The sequence below is a fragment of the Schistocerca gregaria genome, chromosome 3, assembly GCF_023897955.1.
Source record: "Schistocerca gregaria isolate iqSchGreg1 chromosome 3, iqSchGreg1.2, whole genome shotgun sequence".
NCBI classification, from domain to species: Eukaryota; Metazoa; Arthropoda; class Insecta; order Orthoptera; family Acrididae; genus Schistocerca; species Schistocerca gregaria.
Genome location: NC_064922.1, coordinates 449,646,999 through 449,664,259, shown reverse-complemented (window position 1 = coordinate 449,664,259; position 17,261 = coordinate 449,646,999). Strand labels below are relative to the sequence as shown.

The window sequence follows — 17,261 nt, the reverse complement described above, 5'->3', positions numbered from 1 at the left end:
CATCATTTTACTGAGAGTTTTGTCCTAAGTTACCATCTGTGTTAGTAGCTGCACCAAAGTTATTAGGATACCTGAGACGTGGTACTTAGGGAAAAGCAGATTTCGGTGTAGACAGGGCCTTACTCAGTTACCGTTGCTGGCACAGTATATTTTTATTAATCACGTACACTTTATTTCGAACCAATTGCATATAAGGTTGAAATGAGGAACAATTATCAAATTTAACTGTTAAGACAATACCTAATTAAAATTATTTTAGACAAATGGCATTCACGGATGAAAGACTTATTGACCAGAAATTCAAATTATCTGTCGGCTGAAGGCCCCAATAGTAATAACTCAAAAAACAATTTGACGGTGGAAGGCCAGACGGCAAATTCTTACTAAAATGTTGTAAAAAATGGACAGTCATATTAAGAGACAATATCTAAATAAATTCTTAAGACAAATTGCATTGCCGGCCGGTGTGGCCGTGAGGTTCTAGGCGCTTCAGTCTGGAACCGCCTGACCGCCGCGGTCGCAGGTTCGAATCCTGCCTCGGGCATGGATGTGTGTGATGTCATTAGGTTAGTTAGGTTTAAGTAGTTCTAAGTTCTAGGGGACTGATGACCACATATGTTAAGTCCCATAGTGTTCAGAGCCATTTGAACAAATTACATTCATGGCTGAAAGTCTTATTGACAATCACCATAATCTGATCAAATCAAGAGAGACAGTACTCCAAGGATCGACCTGGGAGAGTCGCTCAACTTCGTAAACGATGAGACAGGCAGCCAAGAGTTGTATTCACTTAACCGGATGGCAGCTCAAACCAGTGACAGTTTAAACGCCGGCCAACACTCTTGCAACGTCTACCTAACGTCTGGTAACCAACACAACGATGGAATAACCCAGGCAAGGCGGAACCGTCGGACAGCCCTTTGTCTTCTGAATTCGGTGTTTAGAACATCCAGAAGCAGAAGGACCCATTGCAGCCAAAGTAATCCAACAGAAATAAATATCCGAACCACAATCAAGGAGACTGTCGAACTACAAGCCTTAACGGACAGCAGCGGCAGGGGTACACTGCCGCGAAAATACGCTTACCTCCATGGCAGGAAACTGGGGCGTTAACGGCCACTAGGCAGAAAAATACCGCTGGTTCAACTTCATCAATTAACACAAGGAATTCAATGATTAATAATAAAAGGTGGAGGACGGCTTATTAATTTCGCCAACTCCAAACACTCCACTCGTTGCTCTTTGTCTCAGTGACCCTGTGAGCAGCAACGCGCGAACAAACGGCGTGATCTCAAAATAGTCTAGGTTTCACTACTGGGTTTATGTTCACTTAATGTAAACGTCCTGGGTCCGATGGAGAACGAGGCTGTCGCCCTCGCAACTACAGCCCCTCGATCCGGCAATGCCTGTGTGCTGCCAACAGTCCCGGCGTGTCTTCGCACTACTGGACCTCCCTCCAGCTCCATCCCAACCGAACTACTGACACACCCAACCCGGAAAACACTTGACGTCCTTCAAAATATAGTACCGCGGTACTAGATATTGATATAGCTGCGGCTGCCACTCGTGGACAGACAATGCTAGCAAACATAGTGGCGCCAGTAAACACAAGAACAAAACGAGACGCCACTATCCCTATTACAAGATGCCAACCTACCAACAGCATCAACGCAAGCCGCACAGGGCTCAATACCTATTTTAATTTCTGATATCCAACAAGGTGAAAAATTCCGAATGAATAGTTAACATTAAAGATAAAAGTCAGTACCGACCTACAGCTGTGAAGGTTGTATCAGAACTAAAAGGACAGGTGAAATCACTACTGTGGAGGAGATGAGGTGAAAACAGCGAGGAGATAATAAGAGAGAATGGATCCACAAGATTTTATGGAAGTTGTGCCGAAAATGTGTACCATGTTTTGTGGTCAGTAACCAAGCCTTGGTCCTGACGAAACCCTCCCGGAGAGCTTCTCGTGTTAGCGCGACCGCTCCTGGGATGGGGAAGTATACCGGCCCCTGCTCGAATCCGGCCGGCGGATTAACGATGAGGCGTCAGTGAAGCGGCCAGCCTAGATGTGGTTTTTAGGCGGTTTCCTACATCTCATTAGGTGAATACTGGGCTTGTTCCCACGTTGTGCCTCAGATATACGCTACGCAAAATTTTAGTGCCTCGTATCATGCTTGCAACAGAATTTTCTCTATTCAGAGCCAGATTGGATATACTGCCTCTGTACTAGAAGAGGCTAATGATCTTTTTGGTCTCCTTAAGCACTTAATCAGCATCAACAGCGCCGATAGAGCAATGCATTCTGGAAAAGAATCTTTTGTCTATCCGAGACAAATATGCAACATTACACATACTGAGGGACATTCAACAACAGAAGTCAGTTTTCAGTACGAGAAGAGCGCTTTCTACGAATATCTGGAGAGGAGTGTATCTGCAACAGAAATGTGAAGGTTGAACAAGGGAACTGCAGTTGTAATGTTGCGCTCGAATGCATTAGTAGGTCCTCAACAGAGAATGAAAATTTGTGTACAGAGACCCACAGACTGTAATTAATCAGATTATCAGAAGATATAATGGTAGCGTTTCGACGGCTGAGCGACTAACTAAATACACCGTTACGCCAAAAAACATTTTGCGTGGCATGGGTTTTGCTAATCCTTGGTACGTTTCCAGAGTTATATGTCACCAGATTTCAAGGCACAGGATACACAATTCCCTTAAATTATGAACCAGTGGTTGGCGGGAGTGTCCAGCTCAGGCGAATTTGATCAAGACATCAACGTGAGTTTACGATCATACTTCCCAATCCAGTAGCACGTGTCTCCACCCACATGAATGTCCCTCACAACATAGTATCTGCCCCATCAGACTGCGTCCGAGGAGTGGTGCACGTTTCGAGCAGCCATTCGGCTTGATGATGGTGCATCCGGACGCAAAAATCGACCTGGTGTAATAAGAAATGTGATTCATCCGATCAGGTGGCACATTTCCATTGATCCACTGTTCAGCCTCAACGATTCCGTGCCAAATGCTCTCGAAAGTGACGATGTCATGGAGTCAACATAGGGACACGTTAGAAGTCCCATGTTCACCAGTGAGAGCTCTGAAACACTTGTGCCTGCACCTGTATTATACTATGTAGTCACAACTGCCACAGATCGCCGCCTGTGCGTTTTCCGGAACAGGTGGAGGACATTAGTGTTTAACGTACCGTCGTCAACGAGGTCATTAGAGACGGAGCGCAAGCTCGGGTGAGGGCAGGATAGGGAAGGAAATCGACCGTGCCCTTTCAAAGGAACCATCCCGGCATTTGCCTGAAGCGATTTAGGAAAATCACGGAAAACCTAAATCAGGATGGCCGGAGACGGGATTGGACCGTCATCCTTCCGAATGCGAGTCCAGTGTGCTAACCATTGCGCCACCTCGCTCGGTTTTCCGAAACAGATAAGCGACGTTCGGAGCGAGGTGTGGACGTATGAAACCTTGTCGCCTACTCGCGGTTTCTCCGTTCTTCAAGCAATTTCCATAAACGCTCACGACAGTAGCACAAGAACAAATAACTAGATTCGACGTTTCCGAGATGCACGTTCCCAGGGGCTGTGTCGTAACTTACCCTCTGCGATTGCGTGCTTTCTCGGCGTATTCCATTGATGAACTCTTCTCGGGTGATCAGCCGAGTGGTGGCGTCGTCTTGTCGCAACGTGTCGATGGGTTTCGTACCCATCATCCTCAAGCGAGGATGATAGGTACGAAACTCATCCAAAAGTTGTGACAAGACAGTCACCCGAGAAGAGTTCATCGAACTTCCCTCTGTCGAAATCGCTTATGTCTATAAATTTCCTCATTTGCTGCCGTATTGTTGCTAGTATGATTCCCCAATAGTCTCTGCCCCGCTAATGTACTAATCCCGCCATATGCCCGCAATGCTTCCAGGTAGCATTCAGTCACGCTGTGTGCTCTGGTCATCGTGTTTTCTCACATTAATGTACATTACGTGTTCACAGATAAGCCATCAGTTGGGATAATGATATTGTTATATTAAACAGAGAAGCGAACACTGAGAAAGGATACTTCCTAGTTCCTGGTAGGGCGCAGCCATAGATGTGTTATAGAAACTGAAGAATGCCACAATCGTGAAACAGTTTGATACAGTGTGATTTACATATAATACTACATTCGGTGTTGGTGGGAGTATCATGAGTAGAGTCTACATCCATTACACCAGACAGGAGGGGTTGGACAGGAACAGAAGTGGCAAATGAGGAAAGGATAGCTATGATAGGGGGCAGTCGAAGAAATTTTAAGTGAGTAAATGCGACACAAGAGGAAACAGTTCAGCAAAAAATTTGAGAAAGCTGTGAAAGATAGAAGAAAGGCGATTCGATGTACAAGATAGTGCGAGAGTAAACGGAAATCATTAAAGGATGAAAACCAGCAGATAAGATTCTGCGTACTGGCAATAAGACGAAGAGTTTCCTAATTTCTGTACCAGCGCTACTACTAACCCAGGTAGCAAATTTGTTAGACACACACCGGGTGGTATAGTTAAACAGCGAATACTATGATACCTGGTTAACACTGGGTTGTCGTAGATTAGGAAAACATCCGGAATATTCGTAAGTCAAATCAAAACAAGAGACAAGTCCGTTGTGGAGCATAAGAAGAGCCATTCATGTTCCAAGTCCGCAGTATCACTGTGTTGTTAATTCAGCGTTTCCGGTAAATTTCTCGAGAACAGAACACTTACTGACGGTGCTGTTGTTGATAGAGATGGCGACGTTATAGCAGAGACTGTAAATACAAGGAGTAATTTTGTATCGAATGTATCCGGTATTATCGAGACACACACCCGTCAGAGAGTGCATCACAGTCATTACACATCAATACTGTTTTTGCTAACCTATCATGTTGTGTAACTGTGCTCATGAATGCGTCATTTCAGTGGATCTCCTTTCTGAACACATTTTTCTCATCTAGATACTTATGAACAGTCACCGTGATTGTAGCAGCGTTAATGATAACAGCTTATGTTGTAAGAGTAGAATCATTGTCATATCATACTGATTACAAACTGAATTGCTATGCCATTGCCTAAGTTATGCCACTCCAAGTAGACACGCCAATTCTGCCGTACGTCGACGGGGCTTTGCATTGTCCCGGCAGCTCACATAAGCTCTGCTAAACTAGTTTATAAGGCTCTGAGCTGCCGAGAAAACGGCGATTTGCCCTGCGATGGTAACAGTAACTAGAGAATTACGAATACTGCTGTCTTCGCTCAAACTGGGCACCAACTGCGAGGGGGGTAGAAAACACGTAACGAAACGTTTCAGACAGTAACGAAACAGTACTTCGAATATCACTGAAGACTTTTAACTCAGTAATGAATACGTACTGTGAGCAACAGCGCTGGGTACAGACACAGATTCATTTTTGCGGCTTCTGGTGCTGTTATCCGATTGATGCAGATGCGATATAAATACGATTGTGGACCGACGGTGGGTTAGCAGCATGGGTACTACCAGTTCCAAATGAAGTGAGATGAAGTGAGTGAGTGGCAGTAAATGATGCCTTAATAACATGGACAGACACAGGAAGAAAAGAAGCTGAAGAATACGGAGCTTTAGTGCTGAATGAGGCTATAAATGTGGGACGAGCGTCGAGGAAGACATAAAGGAAAATACGATTACATTAGCATCTCCTTGTGCTTAACAGGTAATTGAACCTTACTTGAACCATATGTTGCGCAGACGTTAAGATCAAAAATCGAGCTGACAGCGAGAGAAATGTGGCTTAGGATATGGGATTCCTGGAGGAGGTAGATGTTTGTAAGCGAATTACGCCTTGTGCTGTGGGTTGCGGACACAGATAATGTCCGCCCACACATGGTGAGAGTTTCTACTACGTATCTTCGTGCTTGTCAAACCCTACCTTCGCCAACAACGTCGCCGGATCTCTCCCCAGTTGAGAACGCTTGGAGCCCTTTGGGCAGGGCTTCCAACCAACTCAAAATATTGACAATCTAACCTGCCAGTGAAACATGGACGATAAATAGTTTGGACAAGAAGAGGATAGAAGCTTTCGAAATGTGGTGCTACAGAAGAATGCTGAAGATTAGATGGGTAGATCACATAACTAATGAGGAAGTACTGAATACGATTGGGGAGAAGAGAAGTTTGAGGCACAACTTGACCAGGAGAAGGGATCGGTTGGTAGGACATGTTCTGAGGCATCAAGGAATCACCAATTTAGTATTGGAGGGCAGTGTGGAGGGTAAAAATCGTAGAGGGAGACCAAGAGATGAATACACTAAGCAGATTCAGTAGGATGTAGGTTGCAGTAGGTACTGGGAGACGAAGCAGCTTGCACAGGATAGATTAGCATGGAGAGCTGCATCAAACCAGTCTCAGGACTGAAGTGAACAACAACAACAACCTGCCAGTTGGACGATATACCTCAACAACTCTATCAATCGATTCCAAGCCGAATAACTGCTTACATGAGGGCCAGAGGTGGACCAACGCGTTATTGACTTGCTCCATTTGTGATGCTCTCTCTCTCTCTCTCTCTCTCTCTCTCTCTCTCTCTCTCTCTCTCTCTTTCCCCCTCCCTTCCTCCCTCTCCCTCTCTCTTGAACAAATCATCCAGTTTTTTTAAATTGCAATCTTTACATGTACATCAATCTACCGATTTCCGTCCAATTCGGATAATTCCTTCATAGTGCGTCTTTTTCTGTCTTAGAGCGTAAATACGGAGTAGATAACGATTCATATACTACACACTCATCATTAACATATAGAGGGTGATTAAAAATTTTCCATTTGAAGGCGTTCCAGCAGCGAATAAGCAAACCAGTGCGACCCCTATGCGAGTATATAAGCACCGACATGTATGCAATGGATCACAGTCATGTTCGCGGAAAGCTATGAAGTCTTTATTACCAAATGCGTCTAAACGGGACCAACGCGCTGTTACTCTTCTCTTGGCTGGCGAAAGACAAACAATGGTAGACATCTATCGGAGAATAAAGAGTGTATATGGGGCACGCGAAAGCCACCGTTGTGGAATGGTGCACCAAGTTACGTTCGGCATAAGACGCCAGTCGATGTGGGAGTCCAGCCTTACCCATTACAGGTGGGAGACACTCGAGCATTCACTCTATAATCCTGATCTCTCCCCATTCTACACTCCTGGAAATGGAAAAAAGAACACATTGACACCGGTGTGTCAGACCCACCATACTTGCTCCGGACAGTGCGAGAGGGCTGTACAAGCAATGATCACACGCAAGGCACAGCGGACACACCAGGAACCGCGGTGTTGGCCGTCGAATGGCGCTAGCTGCGCAGCATTTGTGCACCGCCGCCGTCAGTGTCAGCCAGTTTGCCGTGGCATACGGAGCTCCATCGCAGTCTTAACACTGGTAGCATGCCGCGACAGCGTGGACGTGAACCGTATGTGCAGTTGACGGACTTCGAGCGAGGGCGTATAGTGGGCATGCGGGAGGCCGGGTGGACGTACCGCCGAATTGCTCAACACGTGGGGCGTGAGGTCTCCACAGTACATCGATGTTGTCGCCAGTGGTCGGCGGAAGGTGCACGTGCCCGTCGACCTGGGACCGGACCGCAGCGACGCATGGATGCACGCCAAGACCGTAGGATCCTACGCAGTGCCGTAGGGGACCGCACCGCCACTTCCCAGCAAATTAGGGACACTGTTGCTCCTGGGGTATCGGCCAGGACCATTCGCAACCGTCTCCATGAAGCTGGGCTACGGTCCCGCACACCGTTAGGCCGTCTTCCGTTCACGCCCCAACATCGTGTAGCCCACCTCCAGTGGTGTCGCGACATGCGTGAATGGAGGGACGTGCAGGTGAGCGCCACAATCAGGACTGCATACGACCGAGGCACACAGGGCCAACACCCAGCATAATGGTGTGGGGAGCGATCTCCTACACTGGCCGTACACCTCTGGTGATCGTCGAGGGGACACTGAATAGTGCACGGTACATCCAAACCGTCATCGAACCCATCGTTCTACCATTCCTAGACCGGCAAGGGAACTTGCTGTTCCAACAGGACAATGCACGTCCGCATGTATCCCGTGCCACCCAATGTGCTCTAGAAGGTGTAAGTCAACTACCCTGGCCAGCAAGATCTCCGTATCTGTCCCCCATTGAGCATGTTTGCGACTGGATGAAGCGTCGTCTCACGCGATCTGCACGTCCAGCACGAACGCTGGTCCAACTGAGGCGCCAGGTGGAAATGGCATGGCAATCCGTTCCACAGCACTACATCCAGCATCTCTACGATCGTCTCCATGGGAGAATAGCAGCCTGCATTGCTGCGAAAGGTGGATATACACTGTACTAGTGCCGACATTGTGCATGCTCTGTTGCCTGTGTCTATGTGCCTGTGGTTCTGTCAGTGTGATCATGTGATGTATCCGACCCCAGGAATGTGTCAATAAAGTTTCCCCTTCCTGGGACAATGAATTCACGGTGTTCTTATTTCAATTTCCAGGAGTGTATTATCAATACTTCGGTTCGTTAGAAAAGGCCCTCAAGGGTCGAAGATTCTTGTCAGACGAGGAAAGTGCAGCAGGCAGTTACTAACTTCTGCATGGAGCAGGACACCATGTTTCACCAAAAAGGTATCTTCAACCTGGCGAATCAGTTGGATGATTGCCTCAATGCTCATGGCGAGTTTGCCCGAGTGGCATACCGATTCTGAAATGTATGGGCTTCGAACGGAAACTTTTATACACACAAACCTTCCTCGTGAATCTGTCTATCTATTAATGAAAACCATATGAAAATCATTACATTCATACAGAGACAGAAAAACCCGGCGAAGGACTTGAATTTATAATACGTACAAAAACAGTAACGAGCCCATAAAATTATTTTTGGAATACTCCGGATATTACGTTTATTTCTGTTGATTACGTTGCGTTCAGAACGACGAGCTGAGCTATACCGGCAAGGAAGTTCTGAATCCAGTCACAGATATTGTGCAACACTCGGTCCTGCGTCGCAGAGGTGAGGTTCATGTCACGCGCTGCTTGCGGCCCTTGTGATGCTGTCACGTGATGGCCGGTTGATCCCCGAGGTCGTACCTCGCGTGGTGGTTCACTCTTTCAGTGGGGATCGTGGTTCAGTTCTCCGTCTGGCCATCGAGATTCATTTTTTCCGGGGATTCCCTGTATTGCATAAGGCAAATGCTATTATAGCTCCTTTGAATGGCACAGTGACGAATTCATTCTCCATACCTTCTCAATTTGAGCTCGTGACCTGCTTGTAGTGACTCGTCGCGGATGGGACGATAAACACAAAACGTGCATCAGCTCCTCTTTCGCTTATCTAATGCCTACCAGTTCCCAATCAGAACTTGTAACCAAAATAATAAGACACATAAATTTGTTTAATTGTGGCCCAAGGAATCGTAATCGATTTAAGATGAAAAATTGGTTCTGAAAATGTACGTTTGCGTGCCAAGCAACTGCTGCATCAAATCAAATCACATAATCCAATACCAGAACGCACGAACATCTAAGACTGCTTCTTGATATTCCAGGAAATGGATATGAGGCAGTATATACATTATACGTTGCTGCGAACTGATATTACACTACAGATAACACAAGGAAGTTCAATATGAAAAAGAATAAAGAAATGAACGTTTTGACGGGAGCGAGATTCTCTCATAGTTAAGGAACACCTCCGATCGTGGAAGCATGAAAGAACTACATACAATCAAGGAAAGAAACAAACCAAAAGTACAGAGTAGGCTAAAGCAACCCTGAATCACAAAGCAGAGGACTGTAGAGAAGAAATATCAAAGAGAGAACTTTTGGCAGTAACTAGAACCTGAAAGAAACAGAAGAAACACGCACATCGTAAGGCGTATAGTGACATGCGAGAAAAGAGCAATAGAGAGAACGTGGAAAACGAAATGCAGAAATGGAGATTACATCTGATGAAGATGAAAAAAATATAGGTGTAGAAGAGCCGAAACAGAATGTAGAAAAATAAAATAACGAGAGGAGGTCTATTTCCTCTGAGGAATAGATACATCACAGTGACAAAACTGGTTGTTTATCCTTAGCTGAATGTATGTATTCAGGTCAACTGAAGAGAATCCAAGAGAAATAGACTGTGTCAACACGAGAAAAGGCTTCCACGTCCAAATGTCTGCAATAAATTAGAATAATTTGAAAGATATAAGAATGCAAGATAATAAAATTCTATACTGAATGGACTCGAAAGAAGGTTTTAGAAAGGCATATCCAGAGGCAACCAAAATGGACAATATGTATAGAAGAACAATAATGACACAGGAACACTGAAGACACCTTTGGAAAAAAAGAGGAGCAGTTGTAAGAAATTCAAGAGCTCAGGCGACAAGCCACCGCCAAGAAATGAAGAGAAAGCTGAAAGGAAAGCTGGAAGGAATGTCCAAAAGAGAAAGGTGGAAGGAATATCCAAAAGGGCTGTAGAAGGGAAATGAGCTTGACTTTATTATAGAAAGGTAAGAGGAAGTAACTAAAAATGAAATCGATGGTATCATATTGCGAAACAATGACAAAGCACTGAAAGATATAAGCCGAAACAGTGTTTCTAGATTACATTCCCTCAAAATTATTGAGATCCTTGGGAGAGTCGGCCTTGACGGAAGAATTTCAGAGGATCATTCTCAGCCTTCAAGGTCCGGGCAATCGCAGAGGGTGGGCTTACTGGTAGTTGGGAGCTCCAATGTTAGGCGCGTAATGGGGCCCCTTAGGGATACGGCGGCTAAGGAGGGGAAGAAATCCAGTGTGCACTCCGTGTGCATTCCGGGAGGAGTCATTCCTGATGTGGAAAGGGTCCTTCCGGATGCCATAACAGCACAGGGTGCAGCCAGCTGCAGGTGGTGGCACATGTCGGCACTAATGACGTGTGTCGCTTTGGATCTGAGGAAATTCTCTCTGGATTCCAGCGGCTATCTGATTTGGTGAAGGCTGCCGGTCTCGCTTACGAGATGAAGGCAGAGCTCACCATCTGCAGCATCGTTGACAGAACCGACTGCGGACCTTTGCTGCAGAGCCGGGTGGAGGGTCTGAATCAGAGGCTCAGACGGTTTTGCGACCGTATTGGCTGCAGATTCCTAGACTTGCGCCATAGGGTGGTGGGGTTTCGGGTTCCGCTGAATAGGTCAGGAGTTCACTACACTCAGCTGGCGGCTACACGGGTAGCGGAGGCTGTGTGGCGTGGACTGGGCTGTTTTTTAGGTTAGAAGGCCTCGGGAAAGTGCGGGATGGGCTGCAATGTCAAAGGGTGCTTGGCAATTACAGGACGTGCTTGGATCAAGGAACAGTCGGAATTTTAGTTGTAAATTGTTGTCGTTGCGCTGGAAAAGTCCCTGAGCTTCAAGCGCTAATAGAAAGCACAGAAGCTGATATCGTTATAGGTACAGAAAGCTGGCTAAAGCCTGAAATAAGTTCTGCAGAAATTTTTACGAAGTCTCAGACGGTGTTCAGGAAAGATAGATTAGGCAGAATTGGTGGTGGAGTGTTTGTGTCTGTCAGTAGTGGTTTATCTTGTAGTGAAGTCGAAGTAGATACTCCGTGCGAATTGGTGTGGGTGGAGGTTATACTTAACAGCCGAATTAAGTTAATAATTGGCTCCTTCTACCGACCCCCAGACTCCGATGATACAGTTGCGGAACAGTTCAGAGAAAGTTTGAGTCTCGTAACAAATAAATACGCCACTCATACGGTTATAGTTGGTGGGGACTTCAACCTACCCTCGGTATGTTGGCAAAAATACTTGTTCAAAACCGGTGGTAGGCAGAAAACGTCTTCCGAGATTGTCCTAAATGCATTCTCCGAAAATTATTTCGAGCAGTTAGTCCACGAACCCACGCGAATTGTAAATGGTTGCGAAAACACACTTGACCTCTTGGCCACAAACAATCCAGAGCTGATAGAGAGCATCATGACTGATACAGGGATTAGTGATCACAAGGTCATTGTAGCTAGGCTCAATACCATTTCTTCCAAATCCATCAGAAACAAACGCAAAATAATTTTATTTAAAAAAGCGGATAAAGTGCCACTAGAAGCCTTCCTAAAAGACAATTTCCATTCCTTCCGAACTGACTATGCGAATGTAGACGAGATGTGGCTCAAATTCAAAGATATAGTAGCAACAGCAATTGAGATATTCATACCTCATAAATTGGTAAGAGATGGAACGGATCCCCCGTGGTACACAAAAAAAGGTCCGAACGCTGTTGCAGAGGCAACGGAAAAGCATGCGAAGTTCAGAAGAACGCGAAATCCTGAAGATGGGCTAAAATTTACAGACGCGCGAAATTTGGCACGTACTTCGATGCGAGATGCCTTTAATAGGTTCCACAACGAAACATTGTCTCGAAATTAGGTAGAAAATCCGAAGAAATTCTGGTCGTATGTAAAGTACACAAGTGGCAAGACGCAGTGAATACCTTCGCTGCGCAGTGGCGATGGTACTGTTATCGACGACTGTGCCGCTAAAGCGGAGTTATTGAACGCAGTTTTCCGAAATTCCATCACCAGGGAAGACGAATGGAATATTCCAGAATTTGAAACACGAACATCTGCTAGCATGAGTTTCTTAGAAGTAGATACCTTAGGGGTTGCGAAGCAACTCAAATCGCTTGATACGGGCAAGTCTTCAGGTCCAGATTGTATACCGATTAGGTTCCTTTCAGATTACGCTGATACTATAGCTCCCTACTTAGCACTCATATACAACCACTCGCTCACCGATAGATCTGTACCTACAGATTGGAAAATTGCGCAGGTCGCACCAGTGTTCAAGAAGGGTAGTAGGAGTAATCCATTTAACTACAGACCTATATCATTGACGTCGGTTTGCAGTAGGGTTTTGGAGCATATACTGTATTCTAACATTATGAATCACCTCGAAGGGAACGATCTATTGACACGTAATCAGCATGGCTTCAGGAAACATCGCTCTTGTGCAACGCAGCTAGCTCTATATTCGCACGAAGTAATGGCCGCTATCGACAGGGGATCTCAAGTTGATTCCGTATTTCTAGATTTCCGGAAAGCTTTTGACACCGTTCCTCACAAGCGACTTCTAATCAAGCTGCGGAGCTATGGGGTATCGTCTCAGTTGTGCGACTGGATTCGTGATTTCCTGTCAGGAAGGTCGCAGTTCGTAGTAATAGACGGCAAATCATCGAGTAAAACTGAAGTGATATCAGGTGTTCCCCAGGGAAGCGTCCTGGGACCTCTACTGTTCCTGATCTATATAAATGATCTGGGTGACAATCTAAGCAGTTCTCTTAGACTGTTCGCAGATGATGCTGTAATTTACCGTCTAGGAAGGTCATCCGAAGACCAGTATCAGTTGCAAAGTGATTTAGAAAAGATTGCTGTATGGTGTGTCAGGTGGCAGTTGACGCTAAATAACGAAAAGTGTGAGATGATCCACATGAGTTCCAAAAGAAATCCGTTGGAATTCGATTACTCGATAAATAGTACAATTCTCAAGGCTGTCAATTCAACTAAGTACCTGGGTGTTAAAATTACGAACAACTTCAGTTGGAAGGACCACATAGATAATATTGTCGGGAAGGCGAGCCAAAGGTTGCGTTTCATTGGCAGGACACTTAGAAGATGCAACAAGTCCACTAAAGAGACAGCTTACACTACACTCGTTCGTCCTCTGTTAGAATATTGCTGCGCGGTGTGGGATTCTTACCAGGTGGGATTGACGGAGGACATCGAGAGGGTGCAAAGAAGGGCAGCTCGTTTTGTATTATCGCGTTATAGGGGAGAGAGTGTGGCAGATATGATACACGAGTTGGGATGGAAGTCATTACAGCATAGACGTTTTTCGTCGCGGCGAGACCTTTTTACGAAATTTCAGTCACCAACTTTCTCTTCCGAATGCGAAAATATTTTGTTGAGCCCAACCTACATAGGTAGGAATGATCATCAAAATAAAATAAGAGAAATCAGAGCTCGAACAGAAAGGTTTAGGTGTTCGTTTTTCCCGCTCGCTGTTCGGGAGTGGAATAGTAGAGAGATAGTATGATTGTGGTTCGATGAACCCTCTGCCAAGCACTTAAATGTGAATTGCAGAGTAGTCATGCAGATGTAGATGTAGATGTAGAAATGCAGCATGTGAGATAGGATGACGAAGAATGTAGTAACCTTAATTCCACAGAAAAGTTAGTGCTGAAAAGTAAGAATTTTACAAGCTACAGATATCATGGATGAACTGTACTCACACGAGTTATTTATTGAAGAATGGAAAAAAAATTAATAGAGGCCTACATCGAAGATCATTTTGCATTCCGGAGAAATGTGTGAACACGTGAGGCAGTACTGACCTTACAATTTATCTTTGAAAAAAGACTGAACAAAGGAAAAAGTACGTTTATAGCACTTATTTATATCACCGAGCGGTATGGTGCAGTGGTTAGCACACTGGACTCGCATTCGGGAGGACGAAGATTCAAATCCTCGTCCTGCCACCCTCATTCAGATTTTCCGTGACTTCCCTAAATCGTTTCAGGCAAAGGGAACGGCTGACTTCCTTCCCGATCCTCCCCTAATCCGATGGAACCGATGACCTCGCTGTTTGGTCCCTTCCCCCAAATAACTTACAAGCACCAGGAAATGTTGACTGCAATACACTCTTCAAGATTCTGAAGGTATGACGGATAAATTACAAGGAACGAAAGGATTTTAGCAAAATGTACAGAAATCAGATAACAGCTACGAAAGTTCAGGGAGAAGAAAAAAATTGAGGTTTCGTGATGACAATGTAAGACCTTCAGTGGCAGCAATACTAGGGAGAACAGTTGAATGGAATGGGTAGTGTATTGGAAAGAGGCTATAAGATAAACACCAACAAAAGTGAAACTAGAAAAATTAAATGTGGTCAAATTAAATCAGATGATGCTGAGGGCACTAGATCAGGTAATGAGACAAAGAAAGTAGTAGACAGGTTTCGGTATTTGGCCAGCCAAATATGACGATGGCTGCAGTAGAGACGATACACAAAGTACGCTGGAAATAGCAATAGGAAAGCGTTTCTGGAAAAGAGAAATTTGCTAATGTCGAACATACGACTAAATTTAAGTGTTAGCAAGTTTCTTCTGAAGGTACTTGTGAAGAGTGTAGCCTTGCACGGAAGAGAAACGTGGGCATAAGCTGATCAGACAAGAAGAGAATAGAATATTTTGAAATTTGATGCTGCAGAAGATTACAGGGATAGATCGGATAACTAACAAAGAAGTAAAAAAAAGAAATGTATGGCACAACCTGAGTAAAAGATGTGCTCGGTTGATATGACGTATCCTGGGGTATCAAGGAATCGTCACTTTGGTTATGGGGCGAATTTTGTGTGTGTGTGTGTGTGTGTGTGTGTGTGTGTGTGTGTGTGTGGAGGGAGGACGGGGAATACGAATTATGAGGGAATCCAAAGCCTGAGTCTAATAAATAGGTTCAACTAGAAGTAGAGAGTAGTAGTTATGCAGAGATAAAACGACTTACACAGGGTAGACTTGCGCGGAGAGCTGCATGAGACCAACTTTCGGACTGAAGAGCACAACAACAATAGATTCGATAGTGAGGAACTGAAACAAATGCTAATCAAAATATGGAACAAAAGCAGAAGACAGTGTGACACGTATAGGACGGAACAGATCAATGGATAAATTGACTGAACAATCATATTAGGTAGCCATTTATTCAGTGCAAAGTAAAAGACACAATATTTGCAGTGTCAGTACTGTGTTGTATAGGGAAGGGTTTTGCAGATGTATTTTTAGAGACAATGGGATTCCTGCTTCCACTTTCCAGTAAATTTACTCCTTACCGGTTTCTCCTTTGTCAATAACTATCAATTTCAGCTGAGCTATGATGAACACAATCACAATGCTGGGCGCAATAGTAATTTTCATTTAAACATTGGCTTCTCGTTTTAGGTTACAAGTGGAGTTGTGTACTCAGTCGCAAAGGAATTTAACGGATTCACATCTCACAAAAAGCAAGACATTGCGAATTCCAACCAGTTAACAAAAAGAGATACGTCAATATTCATCACGATTCGTCTGAATGTCTAGATTGATGGATTACAAAGTTCTGTTCGCTATGTGACAAGTAGCTGTGTTTATAGAATAACTGCATGGCAAGCAATAATGTGTTGTTAAAAGGATTAAACAACAGCATTCAACATGAAAATGGCGGCCAGCTGGACTTAGAAATACTGTGATGTTGATTTTAGAAACCGGTGGTAAATACAGGAAAAGTTTGAATACTGTGACTATCGGAAAGCAGACACAGTTGTATCCTGATTGGCGGGAAACGCTTTCTTCTGCTATTAGAGTGTCAATTTTAGATGATGCAGACGTTATCCCACAGAAAAACTGTGCTCCACCTTAAGACCTTCGAAACTTCGTGGCGTTCATGGGAATAACACTATCTTACTACAAGTACCTTGAAGAGTATAACCATACATCAATTGTTTGGAAATCCGCGACCCATTTGCGGCTTGCAGAACCATCTTTGTTTTCGCCACGACAAATGGAACAAAACTACCTGAGATTGTATTAGTTCTTCGTACACGAAAATATATTTCATACGATACATCAACACTATCTGCTCGAGAAAATACAACCACTGTAATTGTTTATTGAGGTAATTGTATAGCTATTTTATACATTTATAAATTCACAAATGACAGTATTTAATACGTCTGATTTGTCTTCGCTTCTTTCAAGCGGCTTGGGATGCAACTGTTAATTTCAAAAATTTTCCAGCTTAGTGGTATTTTAATGTTTGTTGACAAGGAAATCCTCGTTCTTTGCAAGGTGTCTAACGTATTTAAAACATTCCAGTATGTCCTATTAGTCCGATCCTATAGAGCTGCACAGAGAATCAGGCGTGTTCCGAACTTTTCTAATAACTGATCTACATTTACATCTACGTTTCTACTCTGTTATTCACAATAAAGTGTCTGGCAGAGGGTGCAATGAACCACCAAGCTGCCTCTGCCGTTCCAATCTCGAACGGCGCGCGGGAAAAACGAGCACTTACATTTTTTTGTGCGAGCCCTGATTTCTCTTATTTTATCGTGATGATCATTTCTCCCTATGTAGGTGCGTGCCAACAGAATGTTTTCGCAATCGCAGGAGAAAATTGGTGATTGAAATTTCATGAGAAGATCCCGTCGCAACAGAAAACGCTTTTGTTTTAAT

At 44.5% G+C, this 17,261-nt stretch overlaps 1 protein-coding gene across 5 annotated transcripts in view; it reads right to left on the bottom strand.

The window, feature by feature from the left end:
- The window catches only part of LOC126356008 (uncharacterized), a 552,676-nt gene that overhangs the window by 195,943 nt on the left and 339,472 nt on the right, over positions 1-17,261 (bottom strand). The window lies entirely within an intron of this gene.